General features: G+C 39.6%; 1 protein-coding gene across 1 annotated transcript in view; it reads left to right on the top strand.

Moving 5' to 3' along the window:
* LOC117542982 (IQ motif and SEC7 domain-containing protein 1-like) overlaps positions 1-25,603 on the top strand; it is a 107,331-nt gene that overhangs the window by 1,905 nt on the left and 79,823 nt on the right.

The following is a 25,603-nucleotide window of genomic DNA, read 5'->3' as shown; positions in this document are numbered from 1 at the left end:
TATGGAGGACATTTAAGTGCAGTAAAATATGTATTTCAAGATTTGCAAAGGTAATTTAGCATGGAGAAAATTAGGTTAAATCAAGGTAATAATGAACTTTGAAAATAAACTGTCTTGCATCCATTTATTTGCCATTCTAAGAGGTCGGGTACACAGTGGCAAGAGCCATCCATAGCATCCCAAATGTCTGTTTCTTAGATTTATTTCTGGTTTTCCTGAGGGATTCCCAGGATTACCCATAGGGATCTGTTACTAATCTGCTTTTGACATACTTCCAAAGAGAGTTCTGAGCAGCTGCTCTGAGGTTAAAAAGCTCTGTTGACTTGTTTTGGACATTTATTATTGTATGCCATTCTGGAGCAAATGAGTTAATACCCTACCTGCAAAACTAATGACATTCTTGTCAGCCTCTCTGGTACTTTGCTTTGCTAATGATAAAGTGTTAGCACATTAAACTAAAATCCCGAACATGGTAAACATTCAAAAAAATAGCATGCTGATATTTAGTCTAAATAGAGTGGCTACTGTGGCAGTAAACTTTAATATTTCTTCATACTTCATTGACGAAGATTAGTTGTTCAGTATTCAGTTATTCATGAAAATGTAATTTGTCATGTAGTTGTTATTTAAAATGTTACCATATTTAATAGTGTCAAACACCTGAAACCACAATGTTATATGTACCTGCAATTTTTTATCTTGAAAGACATATTGACCTTGTCGCAAACATGTAAATATAGATTCATATTTCATAAGCGATCAAAAGCCTGAATAACACTATCCGAAAACAGCTCAAACAGAACCACAGACCTTGGCTTTGTCTTCATTATCTCAGAATGAACATGCCATTAGTGCAGTGGTTCTCAAAGTGGGGGGCGTGCACCCCCTGGGCGGCGCAGAGGTATGCCAGGGGGGCGCGAGAGACCAGGAGGAGAAATGGCTATAAAAAAAAGATTAATAAAAATCATAAATTGAAAAATTATTGATTCGAAAATAATATGATGCAGTACAGTACTATTACGTCCGGGTCTCTGTGTTTCATTAAAGCTCGGCTCTGTGTGTGTGTGTGTGTGCGAGCGAACGAGAGAGAGAGAGCGCACCGGTACCGGAGATCGTTGTTGTTAGCTTCTGGTGCTAGCGAGCTACGCTAACGGATATAAGGAGTTTTTTCAACAACAAAGTGGAGGAGAGTCCTCTCCTGTCAGACTGACAGGCTTGAACACCATAGTGTTGCCGTAGTTTGCTATCCACAAGACAAAAGTAAACCAATTTAACAAAGTCCCTGCAGCCGTCAGTCCCCTGTGAAATACATCGTTTTATAGATTGGGGAAATATTCTTATTTGTTTTCCAGCCTCAAGTTAGATGAGAAGCTGGATACCAACCACATGTCTGAATGCTAAGTATGATACTCCAGTCAGTTAGCTTAGTAAAAAGACTGAAGACTCTTACTGTGTGTTAACACTTTTTATTACAAGTAGAATATAGTGAGGGGATAAGGGGAGTGTATGCAATAAAACCAAATTAATTATGTTATGTTTCTTGGATTCACAGCCTCACAGCACTTGCTTTACACCAAGATGTTTTTCTGCTTTTGTATTCCTTTCTTGTGTGTTTTCAAGTTTAAATCTATAACCTTTACATTCTCTCTCGGTTTAATGCATGCAGTCTGTAATATAATATGTATATAGGGATCTAAATACAATCCAGACATCTGTCAGTTGGAAGCTGTTATCTGCATTTGCTTCTTTTTTCTGTTTAGTATGATGTGTGATGTATTTGTATTACAGTTATCTTGAATTCAGGTTGTGTTCTTTTTCATACTTTAAGCAAATAGTGGTACACTGTGCTGTCAGTTCTCATTTGGCACAATTCCAATGCTAACTGACCTGATAATGGAAAGAGAGGAAGGACAACAAGCAGAACATCGTACACCATGTATAACAGTCATGTTATGTTTTAAAACAAGTGGCAGATAAAGTGTTTCTGCTACTGAATGATACATAAGATAGTTTTCTGCTATCTTGGGTTGCCTGTAAAAGCATGCTTTTCCCTGTATGTTGTTTGTACAGTTTTTCTATCTACCCTCTCTTAGAAACAATGTGCAGAGAGCAGGAAATGTGATGCACATCTGATAGTGCAACCTGTGGTGCCAAGTCAACAGATTCCTCTGTGAACTCTGCAGAACCGGCTCCTGGGTAACATTGTCGGTCAGGTTTTAAGGATGTAGCATTGCTGTGCAGGTATCGAAAGTCATCCTAGTGTGTTCTGACCTATGGTGATCAATAAAGTTGTCCACCTTGTAAATTGTAACCCCAAGGCTGCTGGGTGAAGAATCTGCGAGAGGCAGTTGATTGGTTTATCTTAATTTAAAGTTAAACTTCTTAGTTCACAGTGCCTTGAGTTCAACTTAAAGTTCATTCAAACAGATGGTTGGTTTTGCACTTTAGCACGAATTAGCAATCAAAGACCAGTTTTCTTCTGTTTATGTCTCCAGAGTTGCCTGTCTTGTCAGCCTTTTAGTCTAGCCATATTTTTGCTGACCCTATGCAGTTTGTTTTCAACAGTGCTCTACATTTACTTGTATCCCTTGTGCTCACTTAGGAATGAAATGAGATACAAGATTAGGTTGCACGTTTTTGAAGCACACATTAGTGATAAATGACTCTTCACGGGCGGTTAAGTCTTACTGACTTTAGGGCTTTAGCAGACTTTCAACAAACACACATATTGTATGTCTAGTCAGTGAATGTGATACGTTGTAAAATGAAACAAAAAGTGAAATCCCCTAAATGTTTTTTTGTGCATTATGCAGGAGAGGCAGGTGGTTTAATCTAAGTGGATCCACGGGGATCCCGACCTGTCCACTGGGGTTTAAAGTGGAATGGTGTGCACGAGTGCTTTCACTTCTTATCTCGTGTTGGTGGATGCATCTGCCAGCCCACATTTAGTATTCAAACTTGTTTCCCAGGCATGGCTAGCCAACCGAGCGCAAACAATATTTGGGACGCTGATGTGATGGCTGGAGAGATAACCTCTTCAGCTGTAGTTGACAAAGAGCTGAAGTGTCATTTTCTGCACAGCTTTGTATAAAAAAAGTGTTCCTAAATATACTAAAACAGTATCCTTACTTTGATATTCATTGTTTGCTGAACAATTGCTGGGCAGGCATTTCCCAATAACATTTTATTCAGAGTTGTATAGGCTGAGGAGGGCCGTGGTGGTTTGTGGAAGTTGAGGATTCATGCAGTTATTTAATTTAGTATAACTCCCGGTGGGGAAAGAGGCATAAGCAATCAAATATTGATGACACGTCATTGCTACTCAAAGTCTCTCCCTGTTAATAACCTAATCGAGCTAATAGGAGTGTTTGAATGCTGATGAATGAACAGCAAAGCTCCTGAGTTGTTGATTCTGTGCCAGATCTCAGGCAGGATGCCGTAACGTGACAAAGAAATAAGACATAAAAACAAACAAACATGTAAAGTCTCATCCGCAGGCAGTGCAAAAAGTATATCCGTTTTATGTAGTGGTTTACATTCATTGCATGTATTCAGTTGCTAATAAGTTATCATTGCAATGATGCTCAAGACTTGCAGTTAAAGGAAAGTTAAAGCAGCTGCAGGATTATGCAAAGATTTGGGAAGATGAGTGTTTTCCGTTGTTGTCTAAACAGTGATCTGTCTTAGTATTTAGGTGATGATAATGCCGGTTTCATTTCTGTTTTGCGGCTTCATTTTCACTTTATTTAAAATTGGGATGCATTTTGTAGTAGGGTTGATGCTTCCTTCATATATGTTGGATTTTCTTTTCCCTATCTTTGCTTAAGAGTAGAGCTGAAACTTTTGGTCGTATATTCAAGTTAAAATAAAAGGCAACTCTTTACATTAATTATTCAAAAAAGTGATAAGTATTTGCTGATTCCTGCTTCTCAAAAACGAGGATTTGTTATTTTTCCTCTTCTCCCATTACTGTTAACTTATTAACATCAGGCTTTAGACCGTTGGTCAGACTTATACATTTTACATCATCATCTGAGGAGAACCTTTGACAGACAAAGGAGAGAAACATATGGAATGACATTTTGATGACATTTTAAATTATTATTATTATTGTTGCATATGTAGATGTAAACCTGTTAATTTACACTGCATTTTGATCTTAATGATCTGAATTCTTGTTGATATGTAAGGGGATTCAGTATATTTCATTCATCTCATTACAACAGTGATGTGTGTTAACATTGATGTTACGCAGTACTTCCTGATGAGATGGAATAAAGCCAGAGGAGTTAATAGTCGAGAGGAGTTAATCAATAGATATTGAAGTATTTGATAGAGGTTCTTTGAGGTTTTTGATTTTGTCTTGTACTAAATTATCTCTCTAACGTCTCTGGTGTTTTATTCTTCAGCATAAATTGTTGCCTAAAGAACCTCAAGTGCCATTACTAAGTCCCCTGGATCGAGCCTCTAGACTGGAGATTGGCACGGTCATAAATAGTTCACCCCAAGCCAGTGTAATGACTTTAGCATGTGTTTTGGGACCCCTTGGCAGAAAATAATAGCATGATGGAGAAAGCTGTTTCTCGTGGCTGGCGGCATCCACTCATTTACCCAACGATCTGCTGAACAATCAGTGTGCCAAACCAAATTTACGAGCACACAAACTCCCTCTCTCCAGCATAGCCCCCTCTAATGGAATACCCCTATAGATTAATGTGCCAGCAGGGATGATTTGCATTCAGACCCACTTATAAATCTCAAGCAATGTACAAAGACAAATGTCAACGTGCACTCAAAATCAACTGCAGGCTGCCTTCATGTGTAGTGGACTGTGCCTCCCTCTCAGTGAGCCACAGTCATGCTGGAGGGAAGCCAGGCACCACTGACCTCTCGTTCCCTCAATCAGGGCCATTAATACAGACTTAAGGTTGGTTTTTGTCCTTTCATGTTGATGATTGTCCCATGAGAACCGGTAATGATGGCTTTAACGAGCCATGTTACCTCTATTTGATGGTGTTATACAGTAGGCCACATCAATGGTGGTCGTATTGTAGAGCTTAGTGTGTTTCAGGCTAACAAATTACGGTTGCACCACTGTTTTAGATTAATTTACAGCAGAACAATCAATCTGAATTTTAATAAAATATGTTCTATGCAATTTCCAAATCATAGAAGTTGGAATATTTGTTAAGGGCAACAAATCTGTCAAAATACCAAGATAATGTGGTGCTGCAGAGATGTACAAGCCTACAGTTAGTATTTGTTAATACTCTTTAAAAATTACACCGTGATCATGCTAAATTCATGAATCAAAATAATCATAATATTCACAACATTAACGTAGTTTAATTTAATATTTGTTTAAATTATTATCTAAAATATAGATGTTAATTCAGATTTTAATCTAAATGAGACTTCATAGAACCCTTTTCAGTTATTGACCACTAACAGCACTATGAAGCAATGTTTTTATGAATGGCCTGTTTTGTCTGCTATCACTCACAACTAGAAGCATGTGATGCAGTCCTGTCAATGCTTTCACTATATCACTTCTCCACAGGGGGTGTTAACGAGCCACAATATAGCAACGTGCTAGCAAAGACAGAAATAAGATTGCAAGCTAGTACACATGGGTGTACAGCATGCAGGGTGTTTACCTTTACAAATGCCAGAGCTGAACACACTCCTTATGGTGAGTAACTGAACGTTAACGAAAACTTTATTTACGAAAAAAATGCACAACTCTGGTAAATCAATGTTTGTACACTAAATTAGAAGTTTAAGCTAGCAGCCTGATAGCTAGGTATGTTAGCTAGGTCTGCTGTGTGTACCACTTAAAAAACAAAGATATCAAATGTAAAACAGTGAGCTTTAGAAGTGCTGGTGGTGGCTTTAGTTCGCAGCGTCCACACGGCGCCGTGCGTTGAAGCTTACCGGTGGGCGTGTCTGAAACTCGACCAACAACCAATCACATGAATCTCCCGCCCCGGACGCACAAGCACGCGGTTTGATTGGCTAGAGCTTGCACTGGCATATAATTTGATTGACTGGCGCTTCCGTCGAAGCTTCAAAAGGAGAACGTTGCTCTACTTTTGAAGCGAGCAACGCGAGCAAAGCGAAGCGACGGAACCTCAATGCAGCAGTTCGGCAAAGCGTGACGTCACCCCATTCAAAGTATGAGGTGTGACTTGTGCCAAAGAACGAACTCACTGAGCTCACTAACGTGTCGATCGCCGTGACTATGCCGCGAGAGAAGTAACGTGACACTCTCATCGCCACTCCTCTCGTCTGAGAAGCTACGTGAAGGAAAGGAAGAAAGTAATAACTCGCACTGAGTCATTTGAGAAACACTATCCAATGATGTATTATTTCTGTGTTACACACAAACCATTACTGAATTACCTACAAGGACGGACAAAACAAGGCCAAACACACACATGATCACACATGATTCTTTTCCAATTACAGTATATTTATTTAAGTAACTAAATTGTGATATCAGTTTAATCAGTAATGTGTGTAGTGTATGGGTGTTATGTGTCAGTATATCAAGCAAAGAGAGATAGAGAACATCTTGCATTTTATGCAATACAAATATTTAAATTCGAAATAGGAACCAAAAGCAGTGACCAGAAACCGGCAAAACATGCCACAATCTTAATAAATATTGCCTGATTTGCAAGTGTATGAAATATACAGAAATGCAAAGAAAGGGAAAGCGTTAAACTCTAAACAGCAAATGCTACACAATCCCAAAAATCTGACATACATATTAATCTTAAAATAAAAGGCGATGTACTTTCCAAAAGCATGGAACTGCAACTATACAGAGCTTTGGCAATACTGTATGTAAATATGCATGCTAATAAAGCTTTGAATTTAATTGAGAGATACAATGCTTACGGAGGCGAGACGTAAGTCATTCACGCGCTAATGCACACGCCCATTTCATTAATTCATTAATTGGTTCATTAATTGGTTATTTAATTAAAACGATATGTTAGAAGACTGTAATGCAAAGCTGTGCTCTTTTTTTTACAATGCTAAATGCTATTTAATGCTATAATTGATACAGCACTACAAGGTACATATTACCTTGAAAAGTGAATACTCTGTTAACATAGTTAGCGTTGTTCTTTTATAACCCTTCCTCAAATGTTCTCAATTTCTCTTTTTTTGGGGGCGATAGTGAGAAAATCCAACATAATATATTTCTATTTCTTCAATCTGATGCATACTTTGTTTACTTTTCATCCTTTTTACTTTAAACTAGCTACATATTCAAATCTCGTTCTACTCTCTTTTATCAATTATCACAACAAACTGTGATCAACACTAAAGCTTCACATTTTGAAGGTCCACAAGGCCAAAGCACGCCTGCTTGTTCAACCTTTATTCGTTCACAGTTGAACCAATTATCCACCTGGCAGCTGTCAAAACCAGCTGATGCAGCAGCTGAATCGAAGGCAATTTGTAGCATAGTACCTGTGGAGAGCTGTTTGAAATGCTGCCACTAGTTTTCTGCCAAGTGGGTGTGCGGTGTGTGTATATGATGTGTGTGTATATGTGTGGATCGGTGATGAGGTGGAGGCTGAGTCAACAGCTAAACACAGATGAGGCGCCACTGCTCTTAGTCATCACAGATAGATGTCCAACACGGACTTCCTCAGAGCTTGCTTGGCCTTTAACAACAAATAAGTGTACTGAAATGTCTGCAGCGTGAAGTTTCGAGTCCGTTTTAGCCTATTTTTGGGTTTAGTTTGAATGCTTATAGTTTGTATAGTGTCTTCTCTTCATTGGCTGAGTGAATGACTTGCAGTATCAACAGTTTCCTTTGCTTTCACTCTTAGGTGCTGTACTTTAACCTTCATTTTTCAACTTTTGCTGCTGGTGTGCACTGCTGTCTAAGTTCTGTGTAGCCCTGGAGATTTTGAGGGCTGATCTAAATCCAAGCAATATGTTCAGGAATGAAGCAAGAGTGCACGTTTTCTTGTAACCAGCTGTCTGTGTGAGACCAGGTGCTTAGAGTTAAGGTTGGAAGAAGTTAGATTTGACCTTTTCATCATGAAGAGGACCGACTTGAGGTTCAGATCTTTTTAAAAACAGAATATTGACATTTCTGATGAATAGAGCTTGGTAAAGTATTTCCACTAGGCTTTGTGACTTGAAATAAGCGAAAAATCAACCCAGAATGCTCCGGGCTTTAAAACAATACTGATCAGTGACAGGGTCAGTAGATTCATTTTGTTATGTCCAGTTTCTTTCATGGTGCATATCATGCTCCTTGGCATTTGTCTGAATAATACATTGGCTATTAAGGTAAAGTCAGATAAGTTTAGATTGAGAAATGAAATTGTGCAAAGCAAGAAGATGGACTTTTCTGAGTAACTATCAGAGTCATATACAAATGTGTATTTGTGTAAACTGTGGTATTGCTGGGGCAGAGAGCTAGTTGGGGTCATGCCTCACTTGCTCCTTAGAGATACATAATTTGACAGCACCATGAGAAGCCAACCACTACAGAGGACTGGACTGGCTCATTAGATCTGCTTAGCCAGACACATTTCTGCCTGTAATTAGTTGCTGATTAATACAGATCATTTAGGTCTCAGTAATATGAATGTCATAAGAATGTGATGCACTGAGGAGCCTAACAATTGATGAATGCCCTTCATTTATGCACTGGGTTGAGAAAGTCCTAAAAGAAGCAGACATAAAGGCACACATGTATGCACTTCATCAGAGAGGCAAGAGCAAAATCTACATCAAACGCTATAACGTCCTTTAACCAGTTAAGCCCCAAGCCTGTTTTCCAGGTCTCAGGCTTGAAAATGACATTCCCAGAACAAATGACTATATCTTCACTTCTAAAAGGGGAAAATTAATAATCTTTTTTCTCAAAGCAATGATAAACTTGTGAGTTGGATGTAGAAAAGTCAGAATCAATATAGATTGTTTTTAGTTTATAGTAAATTCAGATTGAACATAGTAAAAAAAAATGTAAATTATAGTGTCCGTCCAAAAAAACAAACATTACTTATAGTGAAAACCACCCTTGAATGATGGGATAGTAGACTAAAAGCTTTAGGAATGCAGACTATAACATATAATAACCCTGTATCAAGATTGATGCAAAACAAGTGACATTTGACCTTTAAAAAAACAAAAAAACCCACTTCTGGGGTCATTTGGGTGCATTTTCCATATCTATGGCCCCCCTCGGTCGATTTTGGTGATTGACATCTCTTTTGAACCGTTAGAGCCAATAGAATCGAAGGGGAAGTTCCTAAATCCACCTACACGTTACCAAATAAGGAGTGAGAGTGATGCGCACGCAGTTTGCCCAAACCGAAAGCTATGTTACGCTCTGAAAACTGAAAAATAGGCTTATTGCTGATGGATTATCAGTAATCATTTCAAAGTGACACAGACACATTGGATTAACCTATGGATTAACCTTCAGCCGCGTTTTTATCGTTTTAATGCCATTGAAGACAACTTTTGATCAGAAACAGCAAAAGGTAAGACTAAGAACCGTGTTTCCTCCGTAAAGCTACGTCGTGTGATGTCTGGGTTTGCTTCCCCTGTCACGAGTTTTGATCGCACAGTGATTATACTTATATTTCTAGAATCTTGCTAGTTAATATCTTGTTCGTGCAGATCCGATAAGTAATAAAGTATTTATACCGTGAGTTCTGTGCTAAGTGCGTTAGCATTTTCTCGCTCAGGGCTCATTTAGACGCTTCTTGTGAGACTTGTGTTTTGTTTCGGTAAAAATGGTTCATATCGTCAGTTATCTGAGTTTCTTCCCGTTATGTGGGTATGACACATTCATAGTTTATTAAATGTTAAGAAGCCCTGAGACACAGTTTCGTGAAAAAAAAGCCCATAGCCCCCGCCGGGGCCTTAACAGGTTTGACTGCAGTGTTCTTTTTGGGAAAAGTGGATCTTATAATATACCAACCTCAACTATGAAATACTGCAAAAGAACGTCAAGCCTCACAGTATCCCTGTGTGGAAGCTGTCAGTGCGAATGAGCTGTTATAACAGGCCACAGGTTCAAGCCATTGATCTCTTAGTGACATTGCAGTTAATTGAGGCCAGAGCCACAACATTGCAAGAAGTGCCCTTTTGTTTTTAGTAGAGGTTTGTAAATTCAGTGTGATTTATTCTTTTTCATCACAGCTTGGAGGGGTTTGTTTGCTAAAGCTTGAAACGTTTCATGACTGTCACGGTCGCGGCTAAATGGCACAGTATTTTCAGTTAACCCAATAACTGTGTGGGTAACTTTGGAAATAACTCTGATATAAGCAGTTCAGTTAAGGACTCAGTGAAAGTTCATAATGGACTTCCTGCTGTTTCTTCCTGCTGTATAGTCAAGGTGGATGAAGTTAAAGCTGCAGTGTGCCCTGATTTGAAAGTAGAAGGATGTGAAATATTAGGCAAAAGGAATGTAAAATAACAAAAATAAATGTGTAATGTTGTGCATGCAATATGATCTCCAGTAAAGGCTTAACAACTTTGGAAAACATGTCATCAATCATACATCTTGGACAAACTGTAATTACCTCAGATTTTATTGTGTATTCAGAAAAAGAAATAGCCACACATGCATTTTCTTTATTGCAATAGCACTAGGGCTGCGCGATTTTGGGGAAAAATCTAATTGCGATTTTTCTGACAAATATTGCGATTCGAATTGCGATATTTGTTTTTAAGCGACCCAACGGAAGTTTATTGTAAAATGCGGCCAGAACTCCGGCTAGGAAGGTCGTATCAACGTGCTCCCGTCTCTAGCACCCCCACAGCCCGAGCTACGAGTGAAAAAACTAAACTTACATGAAACTTCCGTTGGGTTGCTTTAAAGTCAAGCTTCAGTTTAAGATTCACCCTGTAATAGAAACACGTGATGGAGCAGTACTAATCTGACTCAGAAACCATCTAGGAAAGCTCCATTGGAAGCCATTTGGAAAGGGCAGGCACTTTCAAAAGCACTTGGCAGGTGATTGGATCAATCTGTCTATCACCTTCTATCATGGGCTACTTCTGATTGATTAACAATGGCTGGTACATGTGGAGCACAGCACTTCTGATCAGTAGCGTGGCGTGGGAAAAAAATTAGGGGAAGCCAATAATACGTCCTTTCTTTTGGGTCGGGGGTGTGGTGGTCAATGTAATAACGTAACCAGATGAGTGATTACAGCACCCGGTATCATTTTACACACATTTGTATCAGATGCATGACTTACACACGCCTGTTATCTAACCGACAGGTCCGCACGCACTCTCCAGCCCAAACTCTAATAAGCATTCATTCACAAACTAAATCAGGAGACCTTTAACGTTTTACGTCCGATTCGCTCCTTTTTTCCTCTCTGTACACAGCTCCAGTTTGGGCATCGGCCTGTCATCAGATTGTATTTGTTGTTGCTGCTGTAGCGGAAGTTTAGTACAATTATTTTTTTTGATGAAATACTCCAAATCTCCACCCTCCATAATTGCACTTGCTTCAGTTGCTTGCTACTTTCTAACGGCGGTGAGAGTGGTGCAGTGACGCTATCTATCTTCTATCGATTAGATTTATGATTCGAAAATTATAAAAGTAGGGTAGACATGTGGATATTATCTAACAGGTTCGTTTTCCACTGACCTTATTTCGAGCTATTTTCCTAAATCCTATGGAGAAATCCCACTGCCTTTTTGTCGAGGGAAACCGAGTGCAGCTTACTTCCGGATTTTAGGACGCGTCACTGCAACACTAAGTTGATGTGATTTGATTGTGAGGCAAGGGAAGCCAGCCGCCTCTGGCTTCCCTTGGCATGGCCCTGACCAATCACAGGTTGGCAGGGGCATCACGTGAGCCTCATCTGATTGGTCAATCCCTCGATTTTTTTTCACCAAGGGAAGCCAGATTCGGCTGGCCTCCTCTCGCAACAGTGAGTGCAATCTACTGTTTCACCATAACATCTAGAGGGCGCTGTTTGTTTCACTCTTTGTAAAATACTCAATGAGAATGGGGGAGAGACGGGCCGGCAGCAACACACAGCAAAGGAGAATTATCGAAACAAAACAAAGTGTATTTATTTATTTAAATTATAACTACAATCCGAAAAAACAGGGGAAGCCTGGCTTCCCTTGACCTCCGGGAGAAAACACCACTGCTTCTGATTGGTGTGGATGACTGACACACAATAATAAAAAAAGATTATTAAAAAAAAATCGCAGGCTTTAATCGCATCATTTCAAATCGCGATTTCGATTTAAAATCGATTAATCGTTCAGCCCTAAATAGCACTAGAATTTTTCCTATCACCATAATAAGGGTGGTAATGTAATGAAGTGCGCGGAGCCACTTCTTCAAAGCTTAACCCTACTCAATATGTTACAGTGAAAAACAAATAATGGGTTTATAATTACGTTGGAGCAGGTCTTTCCTGAAAGAGGCGAGGGAAGCAAAACAGCTTTAGGCAAAAGTATCCAAGCCAGTATGAGAGCATACATGTTAATGTATTTCAAAGTACAGCAGTGATCATACTAAAAATAGGCTGCAAAACAGGAATGCATTGGCAACGAGAGGATGACGTGTGAATCGTTTCAGTTGTGCGGCCTACAGTGTGTGATGTTTATTTGAAGCCAGGCAGGAAGCTATGATTAAATGAGCAGACTGGTGCACTTCTGCAGCCGTGTCCAGTTGCACTTACTCTTGGAGAAAGGCAGATTGATAAACTCTGAGTCAGCATTTTATGTGCTGGGTGTGCCCTCTGTCCGTTTCCTCCCTCACAACAGGAACCGGTCTGTCCTCATTGCAACACAGCCATTAGAGAAAATGGACACAAATGTACAACATGCAAAAGACAAACACAGTTTAACAAAGTGAGTCAAAGGGCAATTTGGAGACTTTGACATGACCGTAGAGACAGCAGTGTAAGTTTAGTTTGAAGGAAGCAGCTGGTTTGAAGTCTTAATTCAGCCAACGGAGATTCCCTTTTCTGCAGGCCACCGTCGGCGAAACCAATCTTGTATTTTGGGGAGGCCTTCCTGCTGAATGATGCCTCCAATGGGACTTGGCATTTCATTCATTATTTAGAAGGCATTGGGAATGCACCTGCAACCTCAGTAGCCAATGTTTCCGTGCATTGCAGAATACAAACTGGTTTCTATCATCACCAGGGGGATTGATTCTGCTTAGATAAGGCAGTAAAATTCATGACTGAAAGCTCTAGACTGAAAGCTAATTAGCACCTCTCTCTTATAACACATACATTCTCAAAGAGCTGTTACACTTTGTCTTAACCTACTGTGGTCCAAGGTTATACTAAAAGTGTAGCAATTTAACTCAAATTCAATCACTGCAGCTGCTAGTGGTTCAGGCTGAGCTCTATTGATTCTGTTTCACTGAAAGTGTCAACTCGTGCAAATTGCAGTACTGCAAGTATTACACATTTCATGAAAAGGAGAAGATAAACGAAGGGAAAGTACGCTTCTGTTGTCACCTGCAGCATAAACTTATCAAGCCAGCGGCTGAGACATCAAGTGCATAAAGTGATGAAGTTTCACTTGAACACCAATGAATGAAACACATCATTCAGTGTGTACATCTGTTTTCTGTACAGTGTGAAGGTCTTGCAGTATGTGCCAAGCTAACAAATGTAGGCATGAACCAGATCAGGATTTATGTAGATAAGAAGAAGAAGCAGTAGTAGTAGTTTATGACGATGAAAATCTTAGGTCACAGGCAGTGCAACACAATAAAACAGAAAAACAAAAAACAAACTAGAAAATGCATTTCCTGCTGAAAATACATGTGAATGCTGTAAACTGTGTACATTTGTTGCTGAACTTAGTTGAACATGCAGAAAAGCTGAATATTGTATTAGTTGAATGGTCACTGTAGCTGCTTTTAGCTACAGAAACCAAGTGCATTCACACGTTTCAGGTGCGCCAACCCAGTCTCATAAAAAAACGTGTAATAACTACGTAGTCCACATGGTAGGACGTAGTATTTCTACAAAAACGCCTCTGAAATTGTAAGATCCCTACGTTTTTTTTCACCATTCATTCCAATGGCTGGCGTCTATGTCACGTGATCTTCACATTTCTCCCTGCAGAAAAAAAAACATGGCCGAACTTCGTTTTATTCTCGGTGGAAAATGCCTATTTTAAAGTTAGTTTGGCCATTAAAATGCCTTTTGATGTCATTTGATGCGAGAAATATGAGTTGTTATTTCAGATTATGTGTGCAGTGGATGTACATGATCTTTAGTTTGCTAGTTATTACGAAGATTACTTCAGGAAATTGTGTCGATATAACGTTTGCATTGTTACCAAGGTGGTTGCTAGGGACGCTGCTATCGATATTATTTCTGTTATGTTGTGTAACTGTGTAATGGTGTTATCTGTATTGCTACCCCCTTCCCCGTTAATGTATAGTGTTGGTCCACAGCGCAAACATATTAGTTTAACAAAATCCGCATCTAAAATTGTGGCATAGATACGTTATTTTCCCCTGTGCAATTCCAGTCTCATATCTCACATCACATCGTCATAAACAAATACCGGAAACAGACCGAAAACACTTTATTCCGAGTGTGCTTGCTTTTCTCTTTGAAAGTCATCACATAACGGCATTGTAATACACGGTTCGGCTGCATTAAATATTACATATCTGCCGTAGTTCTCTATTTATAGAGCCCTGATGAGAAGACTTCTAGACAAACATGAGGAACTGCCGCCAACACTGAATACGTGACGTGGGTCATAAATATATCAGCAATTAAACAACATCTTACATTTCTTTTCACACAATACGTCTCCTTGCAGTATCAACACTAATTCGGCTGACTTTTATATTTGATCCAATTGGTAGATGGGCTGTATTTACACCTTAAAGGTGCACAGCTGATATAAAGGGACACCTAGTGGTTAAAGCATGTTATTGAATTTCATTATTTTTATTATTAGATATTAATAGGATCCCTATAAAGTATATTCATTACTCGTTATTCTCTACTAATAGTTAATTAAAGACTGTATATAATCACTATTTTGCACATCCCTTTCAAGATTTCAAGATTTTCTAAGGTTTATTGACATAATACACAAACGGTGTAGTTATGCAATGAATGAAAAACGTTGTGTATACCTCCAGCAATGTTAACTATGTTGAAGCACTTATTTTAACTGATATTATACATATGTATTATACTCTTATATAAGATGTATGTAGATAGTATAAGAAATGTGCAGAATACGACAGTTTAATGGTGGAGGTACACACATATTGATGTCTTGTATGTCACTGTTGTGGAACCTGCGACCAAAGTTTTTCATCTCTGGCCTTGTCAGGTATTGAACAATCAATAAATAAAGAACACAGAATTATTAAATATAAAACACAGAATTTGTGTGATTATACTAAATGATTTACAAATAAACACCACTGCATATTTACAACTGTTACATGTTGCATGCTGATGTAACGCAAATGTTTCCAACTTGTGATCAATAAAGTATATCTTATCTTATCTTAAGATGATCGATGGCTACTGCCATATTTGCAAAATCTGCCTCTGAACCTTGACAAACTTGTTTCAGGCTCATCAATTAACAACAGGAGGGGTCACATCAGAGATGGGGACTAGAGTCTGTGACTCGGACTCGAGTCGCACTTAAGTCGCACACACAGAGACTTCAGACTTGACTTGGACTCCTGCTCAAAAGACTTCGGACTCGACTTGGACTCGTGTTTTGGGACTCGTGAACAATCATTGTGTTTTCTATTTTTGGCTTATTAAAGGTGGGGTAGGTACGTTTGAGAAACCGGCTCGAGATCGCTAGAATTTGAAAATACACAACCGGAGAAAATCTGCCACTTCCTCACAGAGCCCCTCCTCCAACACACACGAACGCGCACATGACCAATGAGGGCACGAGATAAGTTTGTGCCCCGATGGGAGGCTGACAGGCAGGTAGGCCATCCAGTTATTTTAGCCGGGCCGGCTATCGGGATGTTAAGAGCATTCCATGGAATATAACAAAAAGTGTATCTCGAGCCGGTTTCTCAAACTTACCTACCCCACCTTTAACATTAACATTATGGTAACACCATGGCGACCGGCGGCACACCTGCAGCTGTACCGCTTGTAATTAGGTTCAACTATAAAAACTTCGAACAAAACGCCGGCGGCACCAACAAAAGGAGCGCACACTGCAAAGTCTGCAATATTAAAATCAAGGATGCTGGTGCAACAACGTCAAATTTCATCAGGCACTTGAAAACTCACCCGGAGAGGTCAGTCACATTAACGCATATGGACGGTTAGCAAACATGTTTAGCTCAGCATCAGCTATGTAATGTTAACTTAGCTTGCTACTAGCTTTGTAACTGAATATTTGAAAATATGAGTGAATGTTTGCTTGTCACACTTGTTTGCGTTGAGTGGCGTTGACATCCAACTCTTGACATGACATAAAAAAGGTCGGTAACGTTAATCATTACGTTCCGCTGCCACCATCTACTGGCTAACGTTAAACGTAGAAAAATACATAGTTACATACATAAATACATCTGTCGGTTTATAGGCAGGTTACAGGTTTATTGTTGACCACGTAACGTTAATGTTACAGGTTTATCAGGTTACCATTACACTGGGTTTGAGTGAGAGGATAGAGGAATATGTTTATTTATAGTAGACTTAAAAGATGTAATTAGAGACACAGTGTAATTAAACAATACGGTTGCAGAGGTCACATTTTAACATTTTTGTCCACTGGCCAAATGGCTAGCCTAGTGAATGTTGAAATATTACCAGCTACTCAATAGATTGCCATTGTTATTTGTGGCTGGTGCGTGCAACATACAGTACCAGCCACTTGCATGATTTACCAGCATTTGGCTGGTAAATGGTGTTAATGGTAGATATCTCTTTTGGAACAGGTCATGTTTTAATATCACCAGTTCAGTATATTTCAGATAATATTGCAGCAATAGTTTTTTAGTTGCAAATGGCACAGAACAAATGTATACTTTTAAGTACTTTTAACACAGTTTAATAATTAATAAAGTATTTGTGATACTGATTTTTGATTCTGAAGTGTTTTGCTTATAAGTTGTTTGCATTTAGCTAAAGTGTGATGTTTTTCCTCATATTGCATTGCAATAGCCTGTTTAAAGTGATCATATAACAAACAACTAATCAGTACTGATACTGTATGCTAATAGATATAGGAGTGATAATAATACAGTAAATGCTTTGAATTTCTTAGATATAGCTGTGCAGTATTCTTAACAGACTGGATAGCAGCAGACAATAGAAGGCTTATTACAACCAGAAGAGACATGAGACTTTTATTTTTTAGAGACTTGAGACTTGACTTGGACTCGTGACCAAAGACTTGAGACTTGATCAAGTCTCACCCCACAAAGACTTGAGACTTGACTTGGACTCGTGACCAAAGACTTGAGACTTGACTTGGACTTGCAAAAAAAGACTTGTGAACATCTCTGGGTCACATACATAAGACCAGCTGTTAAATAAAGCTCTTCTGACCTTAGCTGGCATGTGGGTAATGCTGCCCATTATGGGCACAAGCCATTTTCACCCATTTATTAATTATATGTTTTACATTTGAGTGTTTCCTATCCCCTAAACCTCCAGGGATGTACACAGTTTAATACTGGCCACTTCTTATTATGGGAAATATGAAAAGTCTTTTAAAACTACAACTCCCAGTAGAGACGTGCCATAGAAAACGTTTTTGCGAAACACAATAGCCAGCATGGCCAGCATGTGTAGTTCTGGGGACGGGGTGGGGGAGGGGGGGACGGGGTGGACCCGTTCAAATCCAGTTTTGGACAGTCTGCCGTGGTTCCATCCCATTTCAAGTGCTGTTCGACGCTCGGCACACTCTCCAATCACAGAGCTTGAGGACTATCACGGGGTTTGTCAAGCGAAGCGGAGAGAATACTTACTTCCGGGTGTAATATTCTATAAAGCAAATGAGCTGCTCCGACCCTTGGTCCTGACGGACTCCAACGTGTGTTTATTAATCAAACAAATAAATAATCACAAGGATAATTATGTGTTATTGTTGAGTAAATGGAGAATTGCACAGGGGAAAATAACGTATCTATGCCACAATTTTAGATGCGGATTTTGTTAAACTAATACGTTTGCGCTGTGGACCGACACTATACATTGACGGGGAAGGGGGTAGCAATAAAGATAACACCATTAAACTGTTACACAACATAACAGAAATAATATCGATAGCAGCATCCCTAGCAACCACCTTGGTGACAATGAAAACGTTGTATAGACACAATTTCCTGAAGTAATCTTTGTAATAACTAGCAAACTAAAGATCATGTGCATCCACTGCACACATAATCTGAAATAACAACTCATATTTCTCGCATCAAATGACATCAAAACGCATTTTAATGGCCAAACTAACTTTAAAATGGGCATTTTCCACCGAGAATAAAACGAAGTTCGGCCATGTTTTTTTTTTTCTGCAGGGAGAAATTTGAAGATCACGTGACATAGACGCCAGCCATTGGAATGAATGGTGAAAAAAAACGTAGGGTTCTTACAATTTCAGAGGCGTTTTTGTAGAAATACTACGTCCTACGTTGTGGACCAACGTAGTTATTACACGTTTTTTTTATGAGACTGGGTTGGGTGCGCACCAGACGACAGTTCGTTACATTGTTTCATTTTTCAGAAGGTTCGGTTTGCGTTCACATCATGGATGTATAATAAGAACTGGATACAGCGTGGGAGGCGGGGCCTCATTCATTCCTATGAGAGTTGCTCATTGGCGCATGATGATAAAATGGCCCAACTTTTGAGAGAGCGAAACGTCACAGATTACCCGGCATACCTGAGAAGTACCCGTATGTGCACTCATAGAGCATGCGCAACTTTAACCAAAATGCTCGTTCACATCAAGCACGTCAATTTGCGTACACGTAACAGCACCGTACGTTCATGACAGCATGGTAATGATTTGTTATTATGATGGATTTGATATTAACGAGGCGGCAGTTAGCAGCTAGCGGCTAGCTAGTCATTATGCTAATGTACACATCAATCGTTATGTACTTATATTACGCTGTAACAGGATCTAGTGATATCCAAGCAACAGAGCTTCATTTAGCATGAAATAATGATTGCACTGTATATATATATATATATATACTTATAATAATAAGTAATATTAACTTTATTTAATACAACATTTACGGTACAAGATTTAATCATACAGCCCATGTAGTATGATAATGAATTACAGCAAACATGTGCAATATATATCCATTATTACAGCTCCGTGGGGTGGCAGTAAGACGATATGGATCCGTTCTTATTGTGCATCCATGGGTAAAGATAAACGCAACTCACATTGGTTTCTCAAACAGCATCTCTGTAAACTACGTGTATTCACTGCATTTCACGCTCTGCCTTTAAAGGCTCGTTGTAGCTCCAATAGCTCCAGCCCCCACCCTTCCTGTGAGCACAGTGTGCTCTGATTGGTCGGGACACGTAACATGAATGTGCCGGCGGCGCGGTCCCGTGGGTTAGATGCACGTTCATAATGCAGAGGGAAATAACTCAGAATAACGTTATTAGCACATTATTACAACTTGAGGAACGAATGTTTTTAATAAGGGCTATACAAGTGTTCATACTGGGTAGTTTATTTAGTTTAAAAAAAATTATCCAACGATTTACAGACCACTCTTTCCCCATGTAAGTCAATGGGAAAAAGTGTTTCCGGGCCTGGCAACCAAACGGAAGTGTAGTACCGCCGTTTGGCCAGCACAAATATTTTCAACTGAGTCCGGCGCACTTCCTGGGGGCTTGGGGTAAACACGCAAATCCCGGCAATTTCTACCGGAGCCTCCGCCATGGAGCATCGGCACTGTCGGCAGGTTATTCTCATGCTGATGTTAATCTGGAGATCAACAGACTCTAGTGGCCCGCGCATATGATTATATCATCAGACAACGTCCGTTAAAAAAACATTATAACACATATAATGAGAGACGTTCTGCAGTAAGGAGGGGCGTTTCACCGACGACAGGTGTTCTTACTTTTATGTAGCTGACGGAGAATTTTTACTTTACACGACACTCTTCAACACTTCATTCGGCTTCACTCTTTAACTAAACAACCACGGATGTCTTGAAAGAGTCTTTCGCTAAAGATTTTGAAGACATCCGTGTTCTTGTGACACGTAAATACTACGCTTCCTATGTTTTGGTGCGGACTGCGTTCACACCAGCAATGAACCGCTCCAGAGTTCGCAAGCAAGCGCTCCGAGACCACCTATTTTAGCGGACCAGAGTCCGGTTGTTTAGTTAACTTAAGACAGGGGTGGGGAACCTCCGGCCCCCGGGCCGTATACGGCCCGCGAGACCATTTGGTACGGCCCTCGAGGTAATTTATAAACACACGCAAAAAAGAAAAAAATGAAAGAAATCTAGACCGCAAAAAAATTAAACAAGCGAGTGCCTGTTTTTCCTGGCCAAGGTCAGGGTCCTTGAACACAACACGAGCCTAACGTGTCATCACGTGGTATGTCTCGTCTGACAGGTGTGTAGTGCTGACGGAGAGCACCAGAACACCGCTCCGGGACTTCCACAAATTACATTAGCCTACCCATAAGGAGCCGTACACATGCCGCCGTTTTTGCGTGTCTGTGTCTTTAGTTGAAAGCCCAGTGGCGATCTGTTCATGACTGTCATACTGATCATACAGTCAATAACTTTGTTGTTATTAGCATCTGGTTAGCTAGCTATGCTAACGAATATAAGAAGCTTTTTCTCCAACCAGTGAGGTAAAGGCACATCTTTTATATGATCATTATTATAAAAAAACAAGATAATAAAGTAAACGGGTATAAAATACTATATGACAGTAAAAAAAAGTTGTTATTAATAAACAAGAATACAGTTTGAAAGGGGAGTGATTTGTAAAATGTCCATAAAGAAAAAGTAAATCTGTTTACAGTTCTGTTTCATATGGGTGTTGAGAGATGTTTCCATAGCTCCTAATGTTGCTCCCAAAGTGCACCAGATTGATGCTTTTAACTTCAACATTTAAAAAAAAATCTTCCCAGGGGAGCATGCCCCCCGAACCCCCCTAGAGGAGGTTAGGTTCCCCCCCACTTAAATCATGTTCACATGGATAGGAAACTAAATACATTTGCACACATCTTGTGTCCATATCTTTCTGTTTTGGTGTTCATGCCACAACCGTGCACGTGCATGCATCATCATGGTAAGATATCTGGATTAAGAGGTTGATTTTAGTTTTTTTAAGCAGAGGTCAATAATTTGTACGGCCCTCGGAGGATGTTGAAAAAATATAAATGGCCCTTGAGAGGAAAAAGGTTCCCCACCCCTGACTTAAGAGGTCTTGGATTGTGTTCACACCGACCCAAATGAACCGCACCAAGCGGCTAAGCGCACCAGGGTTCGATTCAACCGGACTATACAAGGCAGGTGTGAACGCACCCGAGTGTCTTGCTGAATTTAGCGGGGAAATTATTTGAATCCAAATTGTTACAGTTACAGTCAGGGACGTGCACAGATATTTGGAGGGGCTATTGCTCTAAACTGGAAAAAGCCCCCCCCCCCCCCGAAAAAAAATATAAGACCAAAACGATTATTACATTAACTAATTTGAACAGTAATTCACATCATCATCTCATAACAAAATAAGCTAAGGCAACTACTTGCATTCGGTGACTTGATTTTTAAAATGAAAACCAGGGACATGTTTTGCAGTCCATATCTCATCAAAATATCTAATGTTAGAAACTACTAAAGAAAAATTGGGGACAATTCAATGTAGTTTGACCATTGCAGACATACTGACAAAATAGGGCTTCTATAATTACCTTAAATAAACTCACTAATTAATGAAACCAGTTCAATACGCATTATTCTTATTCTTATCATTCTTTATGAGCGGAGTAATGTGTAAGGTATCTAATTAATTATTTAGTATTCCATAACTTGATAACAGAGATGGTCAAATTTAAAGTAGAGACATGGCAGAAATCCTACAATGAAGCGGGCAGTGAAGTGTTCTCTGAGAGAGGGCGATCAAGAGAAGAGAGCGAGCGGCCCCGTCGAGGGAGTTTACCATGCGGGAAATTACATGTAAGAAGAAGGAGAAGAAGAATGAAGCTGGTGTGTTTCCCGCAGCGAGACACTACAATACTAATTGTGGGGGCTTATCATGTTGATTCGACCACAACAGAAAAAACCTCTCGCTCTCTCCAGAGGGGCAGGTCAGCCAAAAAGGGGAAACGGGCCGTTGCCCAGGCAACAATAGCCCGTACCTGTGCACGTCCCTGGTTACAGTTAAAGTCCATGCATTGCATGGACTTTGTTGGAAACTTGAAAGTGAAATGTTAAACTGGAAGAGTAGGAAAAATAGTGAAGAAGCTTAATATTCAAAAGAAAAGGTTTAAAAAAAGGTATAAACAACAACATGTATAGCCTCAATGTCCTGAAATAGCTGAATAATGTAATAGTTGAATGGTTTCTGTAGCTGAAAGTAGGCTGAAGGAGTTGCATATTAAATATAAGTTGTAGTGAATGAATGTTCACAAACACCTTTGTGTGTAAGCCCAGAGATCAAAGGTTTCAATGGAGATGTGCAGTGAAAGGAGAGCCTTTCCATTGTTCTGAATGAGAGATAAACCTCTTGCATTTCTAACTTTTGTTGAAAACCGTAGCAGCTATCGGTAAAATGTCAACGCGTGGAGCATGACAGGATCCTGGGGAGTGTCTGTGTGCTTTTCTTTGGTACTTTTGGATCAATAATGTGGCATTTTTGGCAGATTAACTAAAGGTGTGCAGCTGGTGCTGTGATGAAAGATGACGCTGCATTTACAATGGGCCTTAATGGAGACTTGTTGAAAGTTGTTGTCACTTCATGCCCTCAAGAGGCATTTTGTTTAATTATTTAGCTTGCTTTTTTTTTATTTTCCAACCTAGGAGAGGTTTTCCTACATTTTTCATGAACAATTATGTCTCAGGAGTGTAGGGTTTGGGAATTATGGCAAGTTTAAAAAAGAATATGAAAGCGAATTTCAAACTGTCCTCCACTCTAGCTATGACATCACGCACTCTAGTCTTAACGAGCTGCTCAAAACACACTAATGTTACAATCTGAAGAAGGCCTCTTTACCAAGCTCCAAACTAAGTTAAATATCTCAAAAAGTGTAAAAGATGTGAAAGATCTGAAGAACAAGTTTTATAGCTGAATGTCTTGGGAATGGATCATTTTAAAGCTGGAATGAAGTCTCTAGCTGAACGTATGTGGAAGGAGTAGCATTTGGCGCAAGGTGTGGATAAAAGAGGATTTGAAGGTTCCTCACATTGAGTTCCATGTGCTTTTATTAACATTGAAATTTACTGTGTAAGCGGCCGCGGGTTGAGAGCTTTAGAGAGCTCTCTCCTGAAAGACTGAGAGGCTCTGATAACCTCAGCTCAGTGAGGTAAAGGCACATCTTTGTATGATCATTATAGTCTGTGTTTCCCCTATATACAAATAGCGGCGCAGCGCCGCTGCTAGGGGATCATTCCAATGTATACTATCGGACAGTAAACCAAAAATATCGTTTAAAGTTGGAGAGTAATTCTGCTCAAAGTACACCAGATTGAAGTATTTTACTTTAAAATGATCAAAAGAATCTTCCCGGGGGGGCATACCCCCGGACCCCACTAGAGGATGTGACGTCCACCCCCCAATTCAAACATGTTCATACAATACTGAATACATTTGAAGCCATTTTGACGTATATTACCTATGTCAATAAGTTTCTGTATGTTGCAAATGTATTATCTTTTCAATTTACACACGGCATCTATTGCACGTCTGTCCGTCCTGGGAGAGGGATCCCTCCTCTGTTGCTCTCCCTGAGGTTTCTCCCATTTTTCCCTTTAAACTGTGGGTTTTCTCCGGAAGTTTTTCCTTGTACGATGTGAGGGTCTAAGGACAGAGGGTGTCGTATTGTCATACTGATATTTTGTACAAACTGTAAAGTCCACTGAGACAAATGTAACATTTGTGATATTGGGCTATATAAATAAACATTGATTGATTGATTGATTGATAGTGTATTTGTCTTTTGTAGAGATTTTTCATTTATTCTTTATAAAATCTCGCCTAGGGCAGCAAATTGGCTAGAACCGGCCCTGGTACTAGGCCTCAAGACCCTTTCTTGTGCTGGCAGACATATAGAAACAAATTGGCGAGGCGCACTTCGCACGTGCACACACTAAAAAATTCCACGCGCTCCGTGCTCACATTTTGGGGGGGGGGCAGCTAAAATCTTGCCTAGGGCAGCAAATTGGTCAGGGCCGGCCCTGATGGCTCCTATAAAAAAATACCCAGACCGTGAGCATCAGGGAACCCCAATGGACTGATATATGTATTTTTTTTAGGTTTTGTGTGTAAAATGTGGAGATTTGTTTAAAGTTGACATCTCTCTAGTCTGAAGAAAGATCCGAACATTTGTAACATCTATTGGGAGCTAGGTGGAGTTTTTGACAAGTTTTCTTCTTGCCCTCAAGAGGAATTTTGTTTAATATGTTTTCTTAATTTATTTTTAAATATTCGACGTAGGAGAGGTTTTCCTACGTTTTCATGAAAAATGATGTCCAAGGAGTGTAGGGTTTGGGAATTATGGCAGGTTTAAAAAGAATTGGGGCGAATTTCAAGCACTCCTCCACTCTGTTTTGAGATCAAAGCACTCTAAGTCTTAACGAGCTGCTCAAAACACACTAATGTTAAAATCTGAAGAAGGCCTCTTTACCAAGCTCCAAACTAAGTTAAATATCTCAAAGTATAAAAGATATGAAATATCTGAAGAACAAGTTTTATAGCTGAAGGGCTTGTGATCATTTTAAAGTTGGAAGTATGTGGAAGGAGTAGCATTTGGCGCAAGGTGTGGATAAAAGAGGATTTGAAGGTTCCTCCCATTGAGTTCCATGTTAAAAAAAGACATTATTAGTGTGTAGAGTTAATAATAATAATAAGAAGAAGTAGATTAAAGATTTGAAGAACTATAGTGGAATGCTGTAAACAGCATTCACACTAAATAGTGCAAGTAAATAGTAAATACAAAAAGAAAAATAGCAAAACATGTAAAATAGTGCAATGTACAAGTTATTGGAATATGATATATTAGATAAATAATATCTAAGTAGCAGCCAGATTAATGTTATGGATGTTAGTGTTAGTAGTAGTAGTAGTAGTAGTAGGGCCTTTTTCCGGACGAGGAGCTGTCCAGGGTTCTGACCACTTCTGTCTTGTTTTGTTCTCCTCTGAGGATGTTCAGTTTGCATTGCCTGGTGCAAGCAGCATAACAGATAGACATATCATTCAGCAAAACAATTGTGAAATATGGTTTTGGTCCAATCATTTCTTTCAGTGATGCATTGTATACTCAGCAATCGATAGCTTCAGTAATTGCCATTGGATCTGGACTGCAGCATGTGTGTCAATGAATCTCATCCTACCACTGCATTATATTAACCCAGCTCTAGTTTTCTCCTCAACCTAACTCCACAGTGGTAATG

Source organism: Gymnodraco acuticeps, unplaced genomic scaffold, assembly GCF_902827175.1.
Source record: "Gymnodraco acuticeps unplaced genomic scaffold, fGymAcu1.1, whole genome shotgun sequence".
Taxonomy (NCBI): Eukaryota; Metazoa; Chordata; class Actinopteri; order Perciformes; family Bathydraconidae; genus Gymnodraco; species Gymnodraco acuticeps.
This window is presented reverse-complemented; position numbering and strand designations above follow the sequence as displayed.